The sequence below is a fragment of the Tympanuchus pallidicinctus genome, unplaced genomic scaffold (genome assembly GCF_026119805.1).
Source record: "Tympanuchus pallidicinctus isolate F22 unplaced genomic scaffold, pur_lepc_1.0 scaffold16, whole genome shotgun sequence".
NCBI classification, from domain to species: Eukaryota; Metazoa; Chordata; class Aves; order Galliformes; family Phasianidae; genus Tympanuchus; species Tympanuchus pallidicinctus.
In genome coordinates, this window is record NW_026294679.1 from 23,182,874 (window position 1) to 23,203,273 (window position 20,400).

The window sequence follows — 20,400 nt, forward strand, 5'->3', positions numbered from 1 at the left end:
TTTACTTCCACTGCATTCTGCTACCCGTGTGGGTTTTAAAGTAATTTGCACTGCAATTTTTTCCTATTTGGAGCTGCATTCTTGTGTATACATGGGAGGAGTGCAATCTTACAGAAAAGTGTGACTTATGAGCTTCCCTTCATTAGAGCTGTTTCATCTTTGTATCATTTTTGATCTGTACTGTTTTGGTTTCCTATATAATAACAATTGTTCTCGATTTGTATATTAAAAATAATTTAAATATAGTTCTCCTATAAAAAGGAAAAATACTAAGTTGTTTCTTTCTTAAATAAGACTGTGTACTCTTATTAGAAGTAGAAAAATGTGATGCTGAATTTTGGTATGTATATGTGGGCTTGGTTTAGAAAAGAATCATAGAATCTTTCTGTTTAGAAGGGACCTTTAGAACTGCTTCCTAGTCCAATTCCTCTGCAGTGAACTCTGCACTCTGCAGTGTGGCGTCCTGCCTACAGCTGGATCAGGTGCTTAGAACTCCATCCAGCCTTACCTCGGATGTTTCTAAGCACGGGGCCTCCTACCTCCCCTCTGGACAATTTGTTGCTGTGCCTCACCACTCCTATAAAGAACTATTCAGTATAAATCTCCCCTCTTTTAGTTTGAAGCCATTTTGCCCTCAAGCAGGCGCTAGAGCTTTCCAGGCTGCTTTTTCCTGGGAGCCCTCAGATGTCGCCGGTAGCCTGGGAAGCAGTGGTTTCTCCTTTGCTGCCCCATCTCTGGATTGGTGTGCAGGTGGCAACTGGAGTAGGCTCTGGAGGCCGCTTTTTTACAACAAAGGCCTCTGCCTCGCAGCTTTGTTAGGGACAGAGAAAAGCTTTAAAGATGTGTTTCAACTGTGAGAGGATACGATGCCCGAAGTGACTTTTGGAATCGACTGATGTTAAATCCCCACCGACTGCGTATTTCCCTTGTGTTCTAATGCGCGACAAGGCGGGAGGCGAAGCGCGATGTGACCGCGGGGTGGCGCTGCTGCCCGCCGGCGGGGTCGGGCGGTTCGGAGGCGGGCGCGGAGTGGAGGGGGCGCGGGGAGCAGTGCCCGGAGCCAGGGAGTGCCAACAGACGTGCGCCAAAAGCGAGTTTGTGTTGCGGAGTTTTTTCAAGTAACTCACAAATGTTTTTGTTTAGTCTCGTGTTTTAATTATGTCCCAGACTCTGCTTACATAGGTGGCTTTCATTGGTGCTGGGCTGGGGCTGTGTGTCTGCGTTTGTAACGTTCAACTACTGGGAAGAAGTGGCATCGGAGGTAACAAATACCGTTCCCTGCTGCAATGCATGCACGGCCTGTGACAATGTACCCGCAGTTAGAGCATGGAGGATGTGAATTATTGAAATGTACACAGATCACTCAATGTAGCCTTTTCAGTGACAACGGATGCTATGCTGCAGGCTGAAGGCTTGTGGCTGCACAGACCTTTCCTCCTGGCTCTGAAGCAGTCAGGTCTGGGGGAGTGTGGTGTTGTCCGTTGATAGCTTCTGTCTGCAGTGTCGGCAGTGATGATGGAAAAGAAATACTGCTGATGGTTTTGACCTGAGTTCAGTGCAAGTGTATCAGAGGTCAGTGCTGGCTGAGTTGCTTGTTTTTTGTTAAGAGGTTCAGCAAACAAAAACTTAGAATTAGGTCATCATTGGGACTGATGAAGTTAGAGAATGGAGGAAAGCCCAGCAGCGCAGTGACCCCTCCCTCCAGAAGGCAGCAGCACGCTCAGGTCACCAGTGCTCTGTAGGAGAGCAGTGTAAACGGGCAGGGAACTGGGCTTCAAGCCCGCAGCCATATCCCCAGCTGTGCATCCCCACTGGGTGGACAGCTAGCTCTCCACCTGGTTTGGTAACATGCCCTTTGCTTTACTGGGTATGAGCCCACTGCTGCTGAGCGGCACTTTGAAGCCCAGCTCTGCTGCGGAGCACTGGGACCACGCACTGGGCTCCTGCTGTGCTGCCTGGCACTGGGCACTGTGTCTCTTCTGGCATTCCTTGGCTCCAGCTGAGGGAGGGCAGTGCTGGGTGGATCCAGAGGCTGCAGTGTGGCTCTGGTGATCACTGACTGTAACCACCCAAAAGACAGCTTGGATGAACTATCACTTATTTTTTTACTAGCCAGAACAACAAAGGAAAAAGAGCATGTACCAGAAGGAAAAAAATGACTGTGTCTTTAAAACAGGGTCAGGGAGAAGTTAAAAATGTGCAGATACAGGGCTTTGTGGGGGGGAAGACTGTCACCATTCTCATTTTCACTCACCTCCTACTTACATCTGGGAAGGTGGGCAGAGCAGCTGCTGAAATTACCAGGTGGAAATCACTTTTAGCAGTCGCAAGTACCGGTGCTTTTCCTGCTCACTCTGGCCTCACCCCCAGCACATTCTCATGATGTGGGGCCAAATGCCATCCATCTGTCTGTCCATCCATCCATCTATCTGTCTGTCCATCCTTTCTTCTGCTCCATCCGTCTGAGCCATGCCCGGCAACCAGGAGCTGCTCCCCTGGGATCTGAGGCATGAGGAGGCAGCAGCTGCACGGTTCAGCTCTGCTGCAGCCATAAATTTTGCATTAGCACTAAACAGTGCTCGTTCCAAGTGATGCAGTGCCTTGGATTCTTTTTCTGCCTGCCAAAAGTCAGTGTTTGGTTGGGATTTTATTTTTTTGGAAGAGGCTTTGCTATTAACTTGATGGTTGCCAAGGCCAAACAAAGTGCAAAGTGTCCTTGGAGAAAGCTACGTGATTCTGTGCATTAAAATCCGGGGGATGCCAACACACGAGCTCAGCCTTGCAATGTCACGTGGCTTGCTTGTGCTGCCAGCACCCTATAAAAGCTTTGCTGAATTTTTAAAGAATATTCCCATGCTTAAACTGTAGAGGTTGAAGCTCTGCCTTCTTTGTTCCGCTTGCTGCATGGGACTGCCCAGCCATGGCTGGCCCAGCAGGGCCAAGGGGCAGCACCCAGCTGGGAGCTGTGGCCTGTACTGCACACTCTTGCCATTGCTCCATGCTGACCCTAACCCTTGGTGCATCGAGCTGCTGCATGCAAACCTCCGCGGGCACTGGGGGGGCAGTATCTCCTGACTCCAAGCAGGAAAAAAGCCCAAGCAGCTCTCTGCTGAATGCTTCCATTTGCTTGCAGAGTGATCAGGATTGCACAGAGCTTGAGAGCTTAACACAGCAGGGGGAGAAGAGGAGATGGCTGCAGGACCAGCCTTTCAGTGGTGGCTGCTGCTCTAACACAGTGCCCAAGGGGTCAGGGCAAAACTGCTCGCTTTTCCAGCAACTGTCATCTGGTTTCCCTCACAGCTGCTCTGAGCTGCGCTGCCCTGGATTTGAAAAACAGGGTTTGTGCACACAGACACAGGAACACACAGTGAAGGTAAATAAAATGCTCCTTTTAGATGCAAGGATGACTTCATTTCCGGGGTGAGCTGGAGGATTACTTGTGGTTAGAAACAGAAAGCATAGAAATTATTTTGGAATAGTAGTGGAGATAATTACATCTTCCTCTTCTCCACCTTTCCAGCACTGCTCACTTCATGATGAAATGAAAGGAAATGTTTTTTTTCTTTTCCTCTTCACAGTACTATGAAAAAATTTTCCAGAGCCCGTCCTGATCCAACAGCTTCCAGCAGACTATGGCCCTGCTTGGGGTCCTGCTGCTTGCAGACCCCATGCTGCCCCACACTTTACAGCCAGAATGTCACAAGCATGATGTTCAATGTGTGCAGCCAGCTCTTCTCCATCAGTTGCAGTCCCATTCCTGTAGCACTTCCAGCAGCCCTGCAGCACTATCCAGCTGCAGTTGATGGCTTCATTCCCGTTTATTTGCTGTCCCAGCTCCCACAGGTGATCCTGAAGGTGCTGAGGAGCGGCAGAGTAAGGGAGGGATGTCGTCCCAGCTGTCGCAGCAGCATCCTGTAGCTGGCAGCAGGTTTACCTATTCTTTGCACTTTCTGTTTTCTTTGCTTTCTAAACTGAAAAAGCTCTCAGTGGGACTTTGCAGCTGCAGATGTTATTATCCCAGCCAGGAGAACTCAGTTCCTTTTCTTCTTCTTTTCAGGCATTTGGAGCACCAGCCCGTGCCAGCTTCCTCTGCCCAGAAGCTGTCTCAGTTTCTCAGGAATGAAGCTGAATGGAGTTTTTCAATGGCTTCAGTAGCAGCTTGCAGATAACAGAGGTTTGTTCCATGCTGTTCTTTGCGAGCAGAACTCCTGACAGAGTAGCCTTAACTTTATCAAGGAGTCAAAGAGTTAAAATAATATTGCCCCAGTGTGTCATTGCTGACTAAGGTCCTGGTTTTAACAAGACCCTAAATTGTTCATGTTCTAATGATGTAATTTGTTATCCTGAATTTCCCCTTATTTTGTCATCAGAGTGCCCGTCTCTAAGGTTGTAACTTCAACACAAATTCTTCACTCAAAATCAGCAACAATTGTGTGTCTGGGTGATAAACTGGTAGCAGCTCTGGTCTCACCTGCTTGATGCAGTCCTGTGGTTGCTGCCTTTCCACTGAGCTGGATGCAGAGGCCTGCCCTGCTCTGCACTGGGGTCACTGGCGGGCCACCAAATTCATCCAGGTATGTGGGATATGTTGGAAGAAGGCAGTGGTCCCCAAGGGAAAAAGCAGGAAAAACTTCTGTGATCTTCAGGTTGATACAGATGTTATCTAATGAGTGACATTTTTCTTATATTCCAATCCATGTGATTTATTAGGGCAAGAGTATTTCCTGCTGGGAATACACTTAATTTACGACCAGTTATTTCTTTTCTTGCTTTTTTTTTCTTTTTTCTTTTTTCTTTTTTTTTTTTTGTGTGTGTGTGTGTGTGTGTGTGTGTGGTCTTGTAGCCAGGTTTCTCAGAGCTGGAGGACCAACACCAAGGTGGCTTGGCTTCATTGCCTCCAGAAGACCATCACCAAAAGTGAGCACAGCTGACATGGAAAAATGGAAAATGGAGGGAAAAGGCTGTAGAGCAGAGTGAATAAAAGCAAGAATATGAGCTAAGTCCTTTGCTTTTGGAAACTTTCCAACAACCTCTAATACGCATTAGTGAGATATTAGCATTCTGCCTTGCAGGATGAACTATATGATATTACATCTTAGCCCTGCACATTTTCAAGCTCCTTGCCCTTTATTACAGACACTGGTTTATTAAAACTGGATATGGACCTAGATCAAACTCTGGCAGAAACTGAATGAATGTCTGCCTCCAAAGCCTGCAGCTAGCTACAACTGCTCTCTAATGCTTAAAATAATGCTTAACCCAATGAAACACCCAAGAGCTTCTCATCCCTTCTCTCTTTGCTCTCCCTGAACAACGCTCCATATGCCCGGATGTGTGGGAGCTGACAGCATGCAAAACTCCCTGCCCGCTAATGCTCCTGGTGTGGTGGGCAGTGTCTGAGGAGCCACATTCCATCCTATGAAGCATGATCGATGATGTATCTGAAAGGGTACTGCATCTGACTTGTTTTGAAGTCTGTTCATGTGACCCGTTCTGCTTCCAGGACTAGCTGGCAGTTAATTTCCTCTTGCTTTTTTCCAAAATGTCCTTCCCATGTCCTTTTGTTTTATGGTCTTCACTAAGGAATGTTGTCCTCTGGATCATTTTTATTGGCTTTGCTTTTTAATAATCAGCATTTGTGTTTTAATGCAGTGGGATTTTTTTTTTGTAACAAAATTCATAGCTCAGAAACAAATCAAAGCAGTCTTTCATTTCCTCAGATAGATCTGAAATGCGATTACTTTTGTAAGTTGTAAATAAAGAGCTGGTAACTGACACTTAATGGGATGCACTCCCAGCATGTTTTCAGCATCCACTGATAGGAAAACTGCTGAGTTGGTGCATCAGGCCACTTCGTCCTGCTCTTTTCACTCCCAGGTCCATCTAAGCTGCTTCCCTGATGATTTCTGCCAGAGGGTTTTTTTTATCCCCATAATCTGCTCTGGCAATTCAGCACAGGGAGATTCACGGGAGCATTAACTCCTATTGGACAACAAAAAGCTGTAAGAGCCATCTTCCTGCTGACAGTGAGTGAGGACCCAGCAGAAGGAGTGAGTTTGGAGACAATTTTGGTAACGGAAAAAGAATTCTAGTATTTAAAATCAACCTGATTGACAGTCAGGTTGGAAGCAAGTCTAAGTCCCTGAGGCTACGCACTCCTCACCCCAGTGGGGCCCTCCTCTGGGCCGCCTGTCCTGCTCCTGGGCTGGGCTGTGTTGGAGGGATCCTTGGAATGGCCAGGCTGTGAGGCAGCAAGACCTCGAGGAACTCAGCTGTGCGTGGCCGCTCCCTGTGAGCTCACACTGTCGGGCTGCCAGCAGCGCTGGGGCTGGCTTCCCTCACACCATCACAGTAGGGAGGGTCCAGGGAGGCTCCCAGCCCAAGTCTGCAAGGACCCAGAGGTACTGAGGCATGCACAGGCTGACGTGGTCCTTGCACGCATGGCTCGCTCAGTGCTCCCAGAAAGTGTACAGAGCAAAGCAGCAGCAGCAGCAGCAGCAGCACAGCATCCAAACTTGTGACTCCAAATCCTGTACTTAGCTCCAGCCCAGCCACTGGAGGAAAGCAGCCCTCCTGAAGTAGTTATCACATGGGCAATGAGGGGTGGGAGATCAGTGGTGTGTCACAGGGACTAGGACTAAAGAAGAGCTGAAAGTGAAGGGACTGAGTGACTGAATTACGCTGTGTGAGTGGAATGTGGGAGAAAATACCAGGTACACAACTAACTCACCGTATGAAAGCATTAAAAGGAACAACACCTGGAAATTGAGGCGTGCAAATTCATTTAGGAAATGAGAGCCAATGCCTGAGCAGTGAGGATGATGAGTATTGGACCAAGCTACCAATTTATGTGAGTCTTCCAGTCCAGATGAAAGCATGCCAGAAGAGTTACAAGCCTGAGAGCAACTGGCTGAAACTCAGTGCCTTGTAGCATGCAGGCTGTCAGGCTGGATGCTTTAATGTTCCTTTTTGGCCTCAGACTATATTAAAAATGAAGAAACCAAAAGCCCCTTTCCTGATCTGAATCTTGCCTTGCCAGCACTCCTTATCATTTCTTTCTACTCTTGTTCTCAATCGGATCTTGGAGGAGCTACTTTCTCTGTCCTATTAGAAGTCTCTCTCTCTCACTCTGCTTTTAGTAGATAAAAACTGGGGATTTTGAAGGTCCTGAAGGAAGTCAAACTCCCAGCTTCAACTGAATTCAAAGGGAACTGGGTGCCAAATTCAGAGCTCTTGTGAAAGTTCCAACCCAGAGCCCTGAAATTCAGAGTGGCTTTTGAAAACCTGTAAAAAGCAAGCTTGCTGATAGTGGGCTGTCTCAAGTTTTATTCCTTACTCTTATGCATTTTTTTGATGAGGGTGCTCTATAAATATGCACAATGATGATGCGAAATAGAGTAAATGTCTGGCTGTTGTGTATGAATTTTCTGCAGTGAAAATCACCAAAGTTATTTTACTGGCTGGTTATCTCAAAGCAGCAAGTATCCAGACGGTTGTCTCCAACTGTTGTTATTAAATTCAGCAGGAAATCCATCCTGTCCAAAAGAATTATGAGTTTCCATTGCTCCTGGAGATGTCCAGAGATGTTAGTGTGTGTATGCTCGTGTTGCACAAGCAGCCAGCAGTGTGTGGGGCTGGGTTTTGATCTCATCCTGGGCTGGGGGAGCTGGTTTGGAGCTGTAAAACTGATGTCAGTGTCTAGCCTGGGGGTTTATTTAGGAAAGCAAGCCTTCCAAAACACCCTGATCACTCCAGCTATAAATATGTTTCACATCACAGGGCAGCATTTGAAATTAGTGGTTCAGCATCCCGTAACAGGGCCCAGACGCCGTCAGTGGCAGCCTTTGCCATTAAGGACTTGGTGTTTGTCAGCTATTTCTGCTCAGAGGTGTGTGAGATACCACAGTTTCCCCTTTTTCTTAAAAGAGGAAATAACTGTGGTGGCAATCTGGACTTTGTCACTGCTGTAGATGCTAAACCACAGAGTCCCGGTCCCTTATGTATCCCATAAGGCCCTTAGGGGGTGGGACTCGTCTACCAACGGGTCAGGAAGCAGAACCCTGACTGGGGGACTTGCCCTGGCCAGGGGCCTGGAGCAGGTCCTCTCATAAGCAGCCATCTGGATGGTTGGAGAGGTGCTGCTGCTGCTGCAGTGGCAGCCCCCAATTGACACAGCTCCTAAATCCCCCCCTGCTCCCTGTGGCACAAGACAGTCTGAAGATATCTGTGGCTGTCCCCTCACACATTGTTCCTTGCCCAGCTGACAGAGCACAGGATGGTGGAAGTGACATGCTCAGCCCTAGAACAACCTCGCAGCATAGCTTTATTTTTCAGGTCGTTTTGATGGCACAAAATGGAAGCTGCTGTCCTGGATAAACTAGGAAGCCTGTTGGTGTAACCACACTGCTCAACTATCAGCCTCTGTTTGTTTCACAGACTGAGACTAGATCTAACATGATTAGAAAAGCTCAAATTTGTCTTTAAAACTTTGATTCATCTCAAAAATCATTGTGTTCTTGGCAAAATACATAAGTAAGCATCTTTAGAATATCTGCACCAGTCCTACATTTAACTCACTGTAATACCACAGCCACGTATAGCCACCTGGCAAAAGTCTCCTAGAGAAACACGGCAGCACAGAAACACGATGCTGTAGCCTTGAGAAAACAGCAAGAGGGCACTGACACTGTTCAGATATTTGATTTTATAGAAGATACCTCTGGACGTGAATAAAATCAATCTTGGTGAGCATGTATACACATAACAGGGTGCATTGCCAGCAACACGACATGCCATATACTGCAGTGAATAAATGCTGTTGTTGGAAGCATGGAGTGTACCAATGCAACTGGGGCTTTAGAACTTTCAAGGGCCACTCTGGATCCGCACCAGCCTGTTCCACCTCAGCCAGAAGGCAGCCTTCAGAGTGGCAGGTGGCATTTCTCCAGTTCCACTGTGGGAGCACAGCAGTGTGCTCAGGACGCAGCCAGCCCATCAGGCTGTCATGCGCCTATGCCAGCAACAGCACACTGGCAACCACTGTTATGGCAATGCCTTGCACAGTGCTTTCTTCCCCTCGTGTCAAGTGTGTATAGTTAGGAGTCACTGCATGGGAACTGTTGAGTCACGGTCTGAACCACTGATTGAGCACCTGGGGAAAGGTCAGCCCTGGGAGCACAGGTGAAGGTAATTCAGCTGAGTGACTGTAAGGGGGTGGAGCCTGGCTGCACCTCTCCTAGCCCTCATTTAAGGGCTGACTGCCAGAAGGAGTTTTCTGACTGCCCCTAAGGAGTTTTCCCTGTGAGCCTAGATCTTCAGAGAAGGGTGAGCACTTTTCCTTTGTAACACCTTTTCATTGTGCTGGTTCCCTTTGTCATTACACCTCCTGTATCACCATTCCACTGTGTTGATTTTTCCGTTACAGTCACCAAGCTTTTAAGTTACTTTCTCTGCTTTCCCCAGTTAGCGTAGCCTTAATTCAGAGAGTTTTCCGAGGCTTTATATGTACAGAACAAAGCTTTTTCATCAGCTTTAGTACATTTACAACTTTTCATGGAAAAAGTAAAAAAGCAGGAATGTGTTGTCCAGCTTTTTCTGGGGCATAGTGCCCTTACTGCCTTCTCTCACTCTGGAAACTGCATGCCGTATGCACTTCCCATTTCAGCCATTCCTAGTGGAGCTGGGCTTTGGCAATTAGTAATGATACTGACACACTGCTGTTCAAAAGAGCAGCACTGAAACCTCATACATGCTAAAAGCTCTTCCAGTGATGAGTTCAAGATAGAGAAAGCTCCTTACACATTGCAGAGTGCCATACAGGAAGAATTTGAAGAGCTGACCCTTTATATTTCCTATCTTTCCAGTGCTGTGTTTTACTATCTAATGGCTTACTGCTGACAACTCTTGGTTAAGCAAGGATTGGGATAGCCAAGGTAAACTAAAAACAAAGATAATATGAAGCATATGGCAATTAAATGCTAAGAAAATAAAGTCAGAGTACTGTGAGAGACCACAATCCCTGACAGCATTGACCTGGGCAGGGGTGGGCACTGAGGACCACATGGTGGAAAAGAAAAAGAGCAGTGGTTCATCCAAGGCCTTTTGCAACTCACTTTGGACTCCTTGTGCTCTGAGTATGATTAATCCACAACCTGGGTAATCTGTGCAAGGACTGGTGATGGCTGCTTGGTTTTTCTAACAAAGCTGCATTGCTTTAGTAAAACACTGTGCACCGTATGCGTTACAGTGGTGCTTCTATGTCAGAGCAGCACAGGAGGATGGTGAGTATTTTGCACTGTTGACTACCTCTTCTTTCCACACTGCATACATGCCTTGAATTTGCTCAATTTGTGATGTTTCCCACCCTGCTCAGCCCATGATGGGAAGTGCAGGCTGCCTTTCCATACCAAACTTTCTGCAAGGGGAGCTCAGTGCAGGTGTATGTGGGAAGTGAATGGGAATTGGGCCCAGATGTTGCAAGACGCCTCCAGCTCCCAGCCAAGCTGCTGGGGGCTGTCAGCACAGCTTGCTGATCACTGGGGAAGTTTATGGGGGAGCCAAACTCCAGAGCAAGCAGCCACACATGGCAGCTTGGCCCAGCTCAGCTCCCACCAGGCTTCAGCATGCTGCTCAGCCACGAGTGTGCAACTTTCTGACAGTTCCTCTTGAGCGGCTTTTCTCCAAAATAACCATCCTTGCTCTCTCTCATTGGCAGCATGACCCTGGGACAAGTGTATCACAGTTTTGGCATGTTTAGGACATGCTACCATAGTACAGCAATATTATGTGGCAAGAACAACATATGTTTTGGAAGGGAGTTCAGTTTATCTTAGCTGCTCCAAATTTACTTGACCTGTTTAATCCGGCTTTCACACTACATCATCTCAGTTGCTGGGATTGCTTTTAGGTCATGTCCCTTGCAACATGTGCAGCCAGTTGGCCTTTCATCTATATGTTTAATTGTCCAAAATGGTTTCCATGTGATTAACACAACACCCCCAGCCTCTCCCCCACTGGTGGTGGGCCATGGGTAGACCAGATTGTGCTGTCCTCCCTTCAGCTGTCAACTGGGGGGGTAGGGGGGGGCCTACGAGGAAGGAATTGTGCTTGGTGAGCTGGAGAACTTCCTCAGGGACACCATCAGATTGCTCCCTGTCTGGAGAGTACTGGGGGGAGAAGGAGGAAGGAGGTATTTGCTGTCACCATTACTTCTCCAAGGGAGAGCAGCTCCACTCTGCTCTTGCCTCATCTCCTGCCAACAGCAACAGCCATCGCCCTGCCCATCAGCCATTCCATCCGTCCAGCTGAATCACACTGGAGGCATGAAGCAGTGTTGGGTGCTGAAACCTTACAAGGCTTACAGTTGCAGAATACACCCATGTGCCCAGCCTGGAAACCGGCTCCCACCCTGCAGAGAGAGACAGGCCCCCTCAGTTGGGCATTCATAGTGGACCAGCTGGGGCCATGGCTGGGCGCTGCAAAAGTATCCACGTTTACCAGCTCCAGTCTTGCAGACCCGTCTGCTAACTCCATCCAGGGCTTTCTCTCACGAGGCAACCAAATGTGTTAAGAAAAGAAATTGAGAAGATCATTTTCACACCTGGCTTATTGACTGCAGTACATTTTTCTTCCTTCACTGCAAAACCATTGCACCGGCCACTTCTCTTCTCTAACCTTTCGATATTAATGTGGCAAAGTGCTTTCTGTCCTGGAATGTTTTCAGTCTGACAGAATGTTTTCAGCCTGTCAGAATGTTTTCAGCTAGATCTGGCCGAAGAAATGGACTGCTTCAAAAAGGATTGGAAAAACTAAGTCCATCTCTGATAGAAAGGTCTCCTGGAGCAGGAGAGTGCCCTGATGTGTACCTCAAGTTAACATGGAGATATCCATAGAACTCATGGAAGAAATCAAAGCCAGGGCCTTAGGCTGTAACCCAGATGCAGATGGCGGTGCTTAGAGACTAACAGGGCAATCAGGCCCTCAGGCCCCATGTTCTGAAAAGCTTCCCTTTTGGTTCTCTGCTGAACTAAAGATAGGGGCTTTGTGAGGAACAGATGAGCAGTTGTAAGCGTGACTTGACTGTAGAGGTCCTGTGTTCCTTCCTGTGAGTGCAGTGAAATGGTTGTGGTCAGACACCTGCTTCCTTTCCATCTGGAAACGACTGCATTTAAGCACTGGTTAAACCCTGCCTAGCTGGACAACCTGTTTCTTTGTACTCTTCCAGCAAACTTCAGGCCCTTCCTAATGCTTAAAAATGAACAAACAAAATCCTAGCAAATTACTCAACAGCAGACCAAATCATTTTATTTAGGCAGGGTAGCATCAGGGAACTTGTTATGCTACTGATGGTGGGGGGTCAGGGCTGCAATGGAGTTACTTAAGAGCTATGCTGAGGACATTGAGAGGGGACAGCATTTTGTTGCAATGCAAACTGATTCTTTTGAGAAACCAGGAGTGGTACATAGCAAGTCAGAGGACTTCAGGAGTAAAAAACTCAAAGAAGACCAATGACTGTGAAGTACTAGCAACAGGGGGAGCTGAGAGCAGTAGGAGAAAAAAGGGAGGTAGGAGGCAACTAGATACTTGAAGATTGCAGTTCCGATGATTTCATGTGCAGTCATTTGCAAACTAAGATGAAGGACTTTGCTGAGGCTGGTCAATTTTATATTCTAAACATGTGTCTTAATTTAGTGACCAAGAAGATTTTAAACAGCTGGGTTTTTCAGAAGATCAGTTTAGTTATAGGGATTTATTTTATTTTATTTTTGACTTGGAGAACAGGAAACAGCTTTGGAGTGAACTAATAGCAGATTTTTGTTTGTTTGCTTTTGTTTTTCTTTTCTGTTCTCCTGAAAGGGATTAGCAGCATGCTAGAGACCAAGCAGTACCTCAGCTTAAAAAAAAAAAAAAAAGCAGTTTTTAACTCTTAAGAAAACAATAATATCTGCCAGGAGCAAAAATGAAGTTTATGTGCCCATTACTGTAAAGTTAAATGCTACCAGCTGTATTGTCTACCTTTTCAAAAGGAACTTAGGTGACAAATTTCCCCTACTTTTCATATTTAAAAATCTGTTTTGAAATCTGCCAGGTTTTCTGGTAAGGTGTTGAAGAGAAGATCAGGTTTATGAAGTGTATTAAATTCTCATTAAAAAAAAAAAAAATCTAAGCTATATTTCAAATGTAGAGTCCTCGAGGGAGAAAATCACACATACCTTAGACTGAACTTCACCTTTCCTGGGACTGTAGAGCCTTTTGAGCCCTTCTTTCTTCTTGTACTAAATTCCTGTGAGGAGGCACACAGGGCTCAACATAGGAAGGAAATTGGGGGAGAAAAAGTTCACTTTCTTCTTTTGGCTTCACTCATCTCACAAAAGCCTCCAGATGTAACTCCTTTTGTCTGAATATTTCTGTCTGCTTCAGACTGACATTTCCTCTCCTAGCAGAGAGATGGGCAGACATATTTATGGCAGAAAAGATAAATTGTGAAGCATTTCTCCATCCAGGTCTGCATTTGCTTGCACATCTTGTGCTTTCCCTGCAGCCAAACGTGCTTTCATGCATACAGGAGCACTTCAGGATGCCAAGCAGCATGAGGGGCTGCCTGGACACGGAGATGTACCCCTGGGTTCAAGGATATTGTTTAAGACTTGTGGAGGTGAAATATGGCCATAAGCTAGCCAGCATGCATGGTCATTTGGGATCTCCCCAACTGGGCAGAATGATATTGCCCAGTGTGGATGAAAGCCACCACTTGGTTACCTCCCATCAAGCTGTGGCATATCACACAGCACATGGCACAGCCATGGCCAGGAGGAACACCCAAGCCCCCTTTCTTTGCAGGGCTGGTGAGTACCTCGTGCTCGTGGCTTCAAGCCAGGCCTTTCCCAGTTCTTGGCACTGCTGAACAGCAGCTGCAGGGGTCCAGAGGCCAGCACTAGATATTTCCACTCATTTGTTTTTTAAGCCTACGACCTCATCCTTACAAGCTCCATTTACTACACCTTTAGGATCCTGTGAGGTGGGCAAACACCTCTTAGAAATTTTACTTGGCTCAGTAAATTCCTCGGGGTCCCTAGTGAGCCATACGGTGAGTTGACCCTGCCCCACTACTGGGAGACCCAGAACAAGTGGCACATCTAGCATGGGGGAATGCAGTGTGTGGACAGGCTTAAAATACCCCAATTAGCTGTGTTTAAGGTTTAGCTTTTCCAACAAAAGTATCTGCAATTAATTAAAAAAAAGAAAAAAAGAAAAAAAAAAACAACCCCCACCCACCAAATGAGTTACATTTGTGCATTATTTGGTCATATACTACGAATTATGGTGGGACTGTGATTAGTGCCCTGTCTGTTAATCCAATTGAGCCTGACTGTGAGTGACTTACAGGGTTTTCTTCCAGAACATGAATGCTGGAGAACCAGAGGGCATTTTGTTAGGAACTGAACAGCTAGACTGAGTACTGTGCCACACAGGCAGACTTGCCTATACAGGAACTAACTGCATGCATACCCTTTTATGATGAAGCAGAACAGATCCTTTCAGGCCAGATCAGTGATCAGATGTGCACTGGCTCTAGTGTCTTTTTTCCTACAATAGCTATTAAAACCAGGCAATTAAATGTCTGTTGGCACAGTCTTTGCTCCTGTGCTTTGGGACTTCCTGAGCCAGGGCCACAGCTCTGTAGTTAATAACCCTTTAAGGATTTTAATTTTTTTAATGTGATTTTTCTAATCATTTTTGAGCTCATTTCTTCTTTTGAATTAGAACATCCCATGGCTGTGAATTTCTATATCCTGTGTGAAAATTTTGTTTTAATGTTATCTCAGATAATTTTAGCCAAAATTCCCTGTTTCTGGTAGGGAAGCACTCTAGAAGCAATGAGTACTTCCTCTCTTCTTCATGTCATTTATTGTTACAGGCCATGACATCACATTTGTGATCTCTTTTTCCAGGAAGAGAAGGCCCAGTGCACACAGCCTCTTTCCTTTCACTGGTCCTAATTTTTTCAGTTCTGTTTCACCTTTTCAGTGTTTGTGAATGCAAAATTAATCAGTAATGGAGTGATAAAGGCCATGTGATGATGTTTTCTCTTTGTTTTGTTGTCCTGAATTCCAAATCTTACACTTGCCTCTTTTTTTTGTTTTTTTTTTTTAATGAGTATGGTTACTCAGTAAATTATGCAAATCTTATTCCTGACAAATACTAGCAAACTAAAACCTACTATTGAATATGCACAATTTGGGGAGTCTTTGCAGTTGTGCATAATTTGTGTTTACCACTGCTGAATTACAGGAACTAACATTTCAGCCCATCATGAAGCACCAAGTTGCTGGCTGGCTCTGTGCAGCCTGGCTTGCAACTCCAACACCTCCCAGCAGGATGGGCCTCCTCAGTCCCAAACCTGGAGAGTGTCCCAGTAAACGCTGACTGTGGTAGGTGTTTCCTGATATGTTCTGTTATTAAAGCTTTTCCTAAAGTTTGTTGAAGCATTGTGAGAGGCTTTGTTCGAATGAAATTTTGCAGTTGTGATGGGTTGTATCAAAGCCTGTGTGCCTGTTTTTTGCCTGAAGAGGTGAGGATGAGGAGGATATAGAGGATGAGTGATGTCACTGGTTCCAGTAAGAACAAATTGCTGTGTGAGCAGGTGTGGGTCTTAGAGCTGATGCTGCTGAGGAGAGAGTTTGCAAATAGTATCTCCTAGTTCAGGGGGTGAATGATAGAGAAAAGCAAGACTGAGTGTGGTGTTCCTTTTGTTCAGGACCCCAAACAAACCACATGCTACACGCTTCTCAGGAATGAGGATTCTGTATGTCCTTCTGGGTAGGTGTTCCACTTCTGAGTGGGAAGACCTGAATGTCAGCTGTCAGTGACTGGTGTTCTGGTCTCAGGCTCCTCTTTTGTCAGTGCCTCCTGTGTGCATCTTCTTGAGAGGGATGAAGACAAAAGAGGGCCTACCTTGTGTAGCTGTTGATGCACTGGAAAGCCAAGATGCGGCTGGGTATATGATGTGTTTTGGCTGACTTAATACTTGTAATCTTTGTGCACTGTTTGTTTTTCAATAAAGAACAATGAAACATTTTTACTTCAAAGTATGGATGTTATGTGAAATCTCTGTGATGCATTCCCTATTATTTTTCCTAAAGCGGGAACTTCTTAGTTCCTCTGTTATGAGCATTGTCTTTTGACTTCGTTCATATATAACAGGAAGGCAAATCACCTGGGAATTAAGAGTAAAGGAAAAGTAGTTTGATAATTTATGTTGCTACTATATTGTTTGTGTTAATCTATTTTTGTTTTCAATATGAAAAAGTTACTTCTGAGGGATAACGTGGAGGATGTGGTAACAGAGATTTGGCATTTTGCTGTTTGTCTGCTGAGCATTTTCTCTGGTATCAGTGGAGCACTGAACTTGGCATGCTGGCATTAGGAGAGACCCTGGTTCTAGTGGAGGGAGGTATTACAGTTAGCTTGGCTTTGTGGCTATAGTTGCATATGGGAACAGAGATCTTGGCAATTTTTATACTGAAGAACAGTATGTTTTGTGCTTAAAACAATAATTTACTGTCTTCTATGGGGTTCAACTAGGAGCATGTCTTTCATCATCAGATGGAAATTGCTTTTTTCAGGGCTTCAAATCTGCGTGGTTCCTTGTCCAGTCTCTCCTTTGCACACACATGCATGCACATGCATATGTTTTGACTCTCATGCAAATTGAATGAGGAGAGCTCTCAAATCTTCCTAGCAATCAGGTTTGCTATGCAATGTATGTCATGTCACTATGTTACAGTGCTCCAAATGTCTGAGATGCACCATATTTGTATGAGCCTAGAACAGTGTGCTCATCAGTCTACTAAAAATACTTTCTGTCTAGATGAAGAGGATCCCTCATGTTAGAGGCCATACACCTAAACTACTAAGAGTAACAACCTCATTTTAATGTATTGCAAGAAAACCACACCACTCTTGCTGGTTTTTTTTTTGGTTTGTTTTTTTTTTTTTTTTTTTTTTGCATTATTTTAATACAGCATTAAAATGCTAGAATACTAGAGAAAAGCTGTATACTATCCAGCAAATAAGGCACATGTCGGAATGCCATTTTATGGACAATCCACAACAGAGGTTTTACAGTCTCTTTAGCAATGTAGTCGCTCAGTAAGCTAGCTGTCATCTTGATTGCTGAAGCAGAACTGGTACCTCCGAGGCTGTTGTCCATAGGTTCTGTTTTTGTTTCAGCTGTACAAGTTTCTTAACAGTTACAGAAAATGAAATTGTACAAATAGCCAACTGAATCTGACAAGGTCAGTGGGCACAGCTAAACAAATGTAATAGTAATTAGGTTAATTTTTTTTAAAGCTGAAGAAATTCATAAGATACAGTGTTAGTTTTAGCACTAGTACACAATGCAGTGAGTGCTGTACTAAACAATCTTTTAAAGGAAACAAGAATCCAGTACAGGTTTGGGCAGACCTCCCATTTTAGCATGGTAAAATATCAAACTAAAAACCCAATCCTTCATAATATAATCAAACTACATGAAATGTAAAGTGTAAAAATGCTTCAAATACGTGCACATGCATATTCTATATTGCTATGAGTTCTAATTAAAATAAACATAAATCCTTACAATCATCTACTTCAATGCATTTCTCTTCCATCCTTTGATTAATATTATTGCTGTAGCCAGTACTGCATAGCTGAGCTCACAGTCTGCAAAGATTTGTGAAAGTTGAGTTGTCAGACAGCGTCCCAATCAACTCTTTTCCCCTCTCACCATGAAAAAGGACAAGAACTACCATTTGAAACTCGACGCTTGTGCTTCAGAGTCTCTGAAAGCTGAGTCTCTGTGGTGCTTTCAGCATCTTCTGTCTTTCACAAGGTCATAAAGTGACACTATACTGTTATTTGCTCTCACTTGCTATACATCTAGTGATAGCTTTTTCTAGCAATCCTTCCCCAAATACACATAAATAAAATGTATAAGCATTTTCATATAAGTCAAAGCACTTGAATAATATATTGGTTACTTAATACTGATATTTTCATCCAAGGATAACAAAAACAATATGGCTTAAAGAATTGCAAGTTTTTTTTTGTCAGAATTATGTACCAACTTTCATATAATATTTTATGTAGACAATATTTCCTTCTTAATGTAGTTCTGTTGCATACTTTATACAGACAAAAGCATTGTAAAAAAAAAAAAAAAAAAAAAAAAAAAAAAAAAGTAAATTACTTCCATAAATATTTTCTTGAGGATACATCCCTAGTTCTGCAAAATACTTAAGAAGACTTTTACCTCTGTTAGTATCCTAGTTGAGAGGAAGGCCCTTCTGAAAGCTTCCAAGTTGTAAAAACTTTTTCCCAAAGAACAAACAATATTTTTACTAAAAAGGCCCTCAAATATATACAAAAAAGTTACTGCAAAGAGTTTCCAGATAAGATAACGATTCAGTATTACAAGAAATATTTGTAACCATTCAAAAATTTTAACATCTAGAAAGGTTTCCAAAATACACACATAGTATTAAAAAAAAAATTGAAAGTAACTCTATGTCAAGTATAACTCAAGATAAATACACATCTGCAAGTAAAACTGTAAAATACTTCATACAGGGTAAACATATCAATCATCTATAGCTAGTAACTGCACACGATTGTCCCTTTGAAATTCATCCTAGAAACACAAACCATCATCCCTATATCTAAGATCTTGACCAGCCCTCTGAGCACTTCAGCAAAATAGCAACATTAATGGACAGCAGTGGTTTTGCGGATAGGAAGGAGATGTGATGAAGCCTGATCTGGAGCAGAGTGATATCTTAGAGGATGATTTTGTGTGGGGATAGTTCCATCACATTTTGAAACGTTGGCAAAGGCAAATGGAAATTGTACGTCAGTTCACTTAAATCATAAACATGTGTTTTTGAAATCATTGCAATCTATTCAGTGGATAACTCTTAGCATCCACACTAGAGAAAAAAATGGTATTCCATTTGACTGCAGGACATAGAGAACTAATCTATGAATGCTGACATTTCCAAAAGCTTCTTACTATTTTAAAAGTAGTTTTATTTGGGAAATAACGGCTAGATCTTGTCAGGTATGCAACCCATGTTTAATCTAAATGTCACGTTATACAAAAGGTAAAATATAGAGAGCACTTCTTAATAAAAGGCTTCTTTCAGACAGCTGTAAATTCACATTTTTAGTTTACAAATTGTGTCCCATATAATGGGGAATTTAAAATACACTTATTTTCAGAAATAATATATACTCTTGTGTATTTATTTGAAATTAAGAGGCAACAGGAAGGCCTCAATTTTTTCTTGTGTGGCATCATTTTATGCCAGCCATAGCAGCAATAGAAACTGGCTAAAAGGGGGCCATCCTTTAAGCTACAGGGATTTCTTTCATTGTCATAAAAGGAAATATTTGTAACAACTTCAAAGGAGCTGCATCAAGTTAAAACAGTTAAAGCCTATGCTACTTATTTTGGATTCCCAATAATTTTCTCCAGTGCAGGGCCAATGCCAAAGAAAAACTTCATGTGAAATGTTCAGACCAACTAAAGAAATAATATGAGATATATTTTTCAAGAAACAAATGAACCAAAAAAAATCTGAAGGAGGAGGAAAATGTAAGAAAATCATCCCCAAAAAACTGCTGCATGCTGGATGGACCTATGGATCTGTAGGTGGGCAGATCATAGGAAGCATTTGATGAGGTTTAAAACTGGGCTTGACAGATAAAGGCAGAGAGAGAAATTTATTTCAGGTACGTCCCTGAGAATACTCTATTTAGGGAGACCTGCACTGATTTAAATTTCTTTACTGGAACAGCTTTGTTTCTGATAGCTGCTTAAAAATCCCTTTGAGGAATACTAGCTAATGGACTAAATGTAGAGCTATTTAAAGAGAACATCAAAAAAGTATTCCTAAAAATACAAGTGGTAAATAAACTCATCCTCTTCCCACTCAAAGTATGACTTCTAGGGTTGTATTTTTTCAGTTTGGAAGGAGTTTAGCCTATGGGTAAATTACCTTTTTTTTTTTTTTTTAATTTAAAAAAAGATAAAATTATAGGCAATTTGTTTTCTATTTTTTTGATGTGAAATTGATGTTAAGAAGTTTTCTTTCTGTGCCAATGACCACAAGATATTGTCTGGTTCTTAGAGCTGCGTGTTCTTCCAGCAAGACACCAAGCATACAGAAGAGCATGGAGCAGATGCTCCTATGAGCAAACCTTGGCAGAAGGGATGGAGGAACCTCATTCATGCTTCCTCAGCCACCAGCTTGCTAGAGAGAGGCCCTGAGCAGGACAAGAAAACAGGGTTGCCTTGCATTCTGGGGGAAGTTTGAGTTGAGCCCCGCAGACACAAGGAAAGGACATCCTGTCTTGGTT

General features: G+C 43.9%; 1 long non-coding RNA gene across 1 annotated transcript; it reads left to right on the forward strand.

Moving 5' to 3' along the window:
• Nucleotides 1-9,223: 9,223 nt before the first annotated feature.
• On the forward strand, nucleotides 9,224-16,207 carry LOC128078146 (uncharacterized). The gene is made up of 3 exons (XR_008205327.1): nucleotides 9,224-9,324; nucleotides 15,292-15,435; nucleotides 15,824-16,207. It is a non-coding gene; the product is annotated as an uncharacterized LOC128078146 (long non-coding RNA).
• The last annotated feature ends 4,193 nt before the right edge of the window (nucleotides 16,208-20,400 follow it).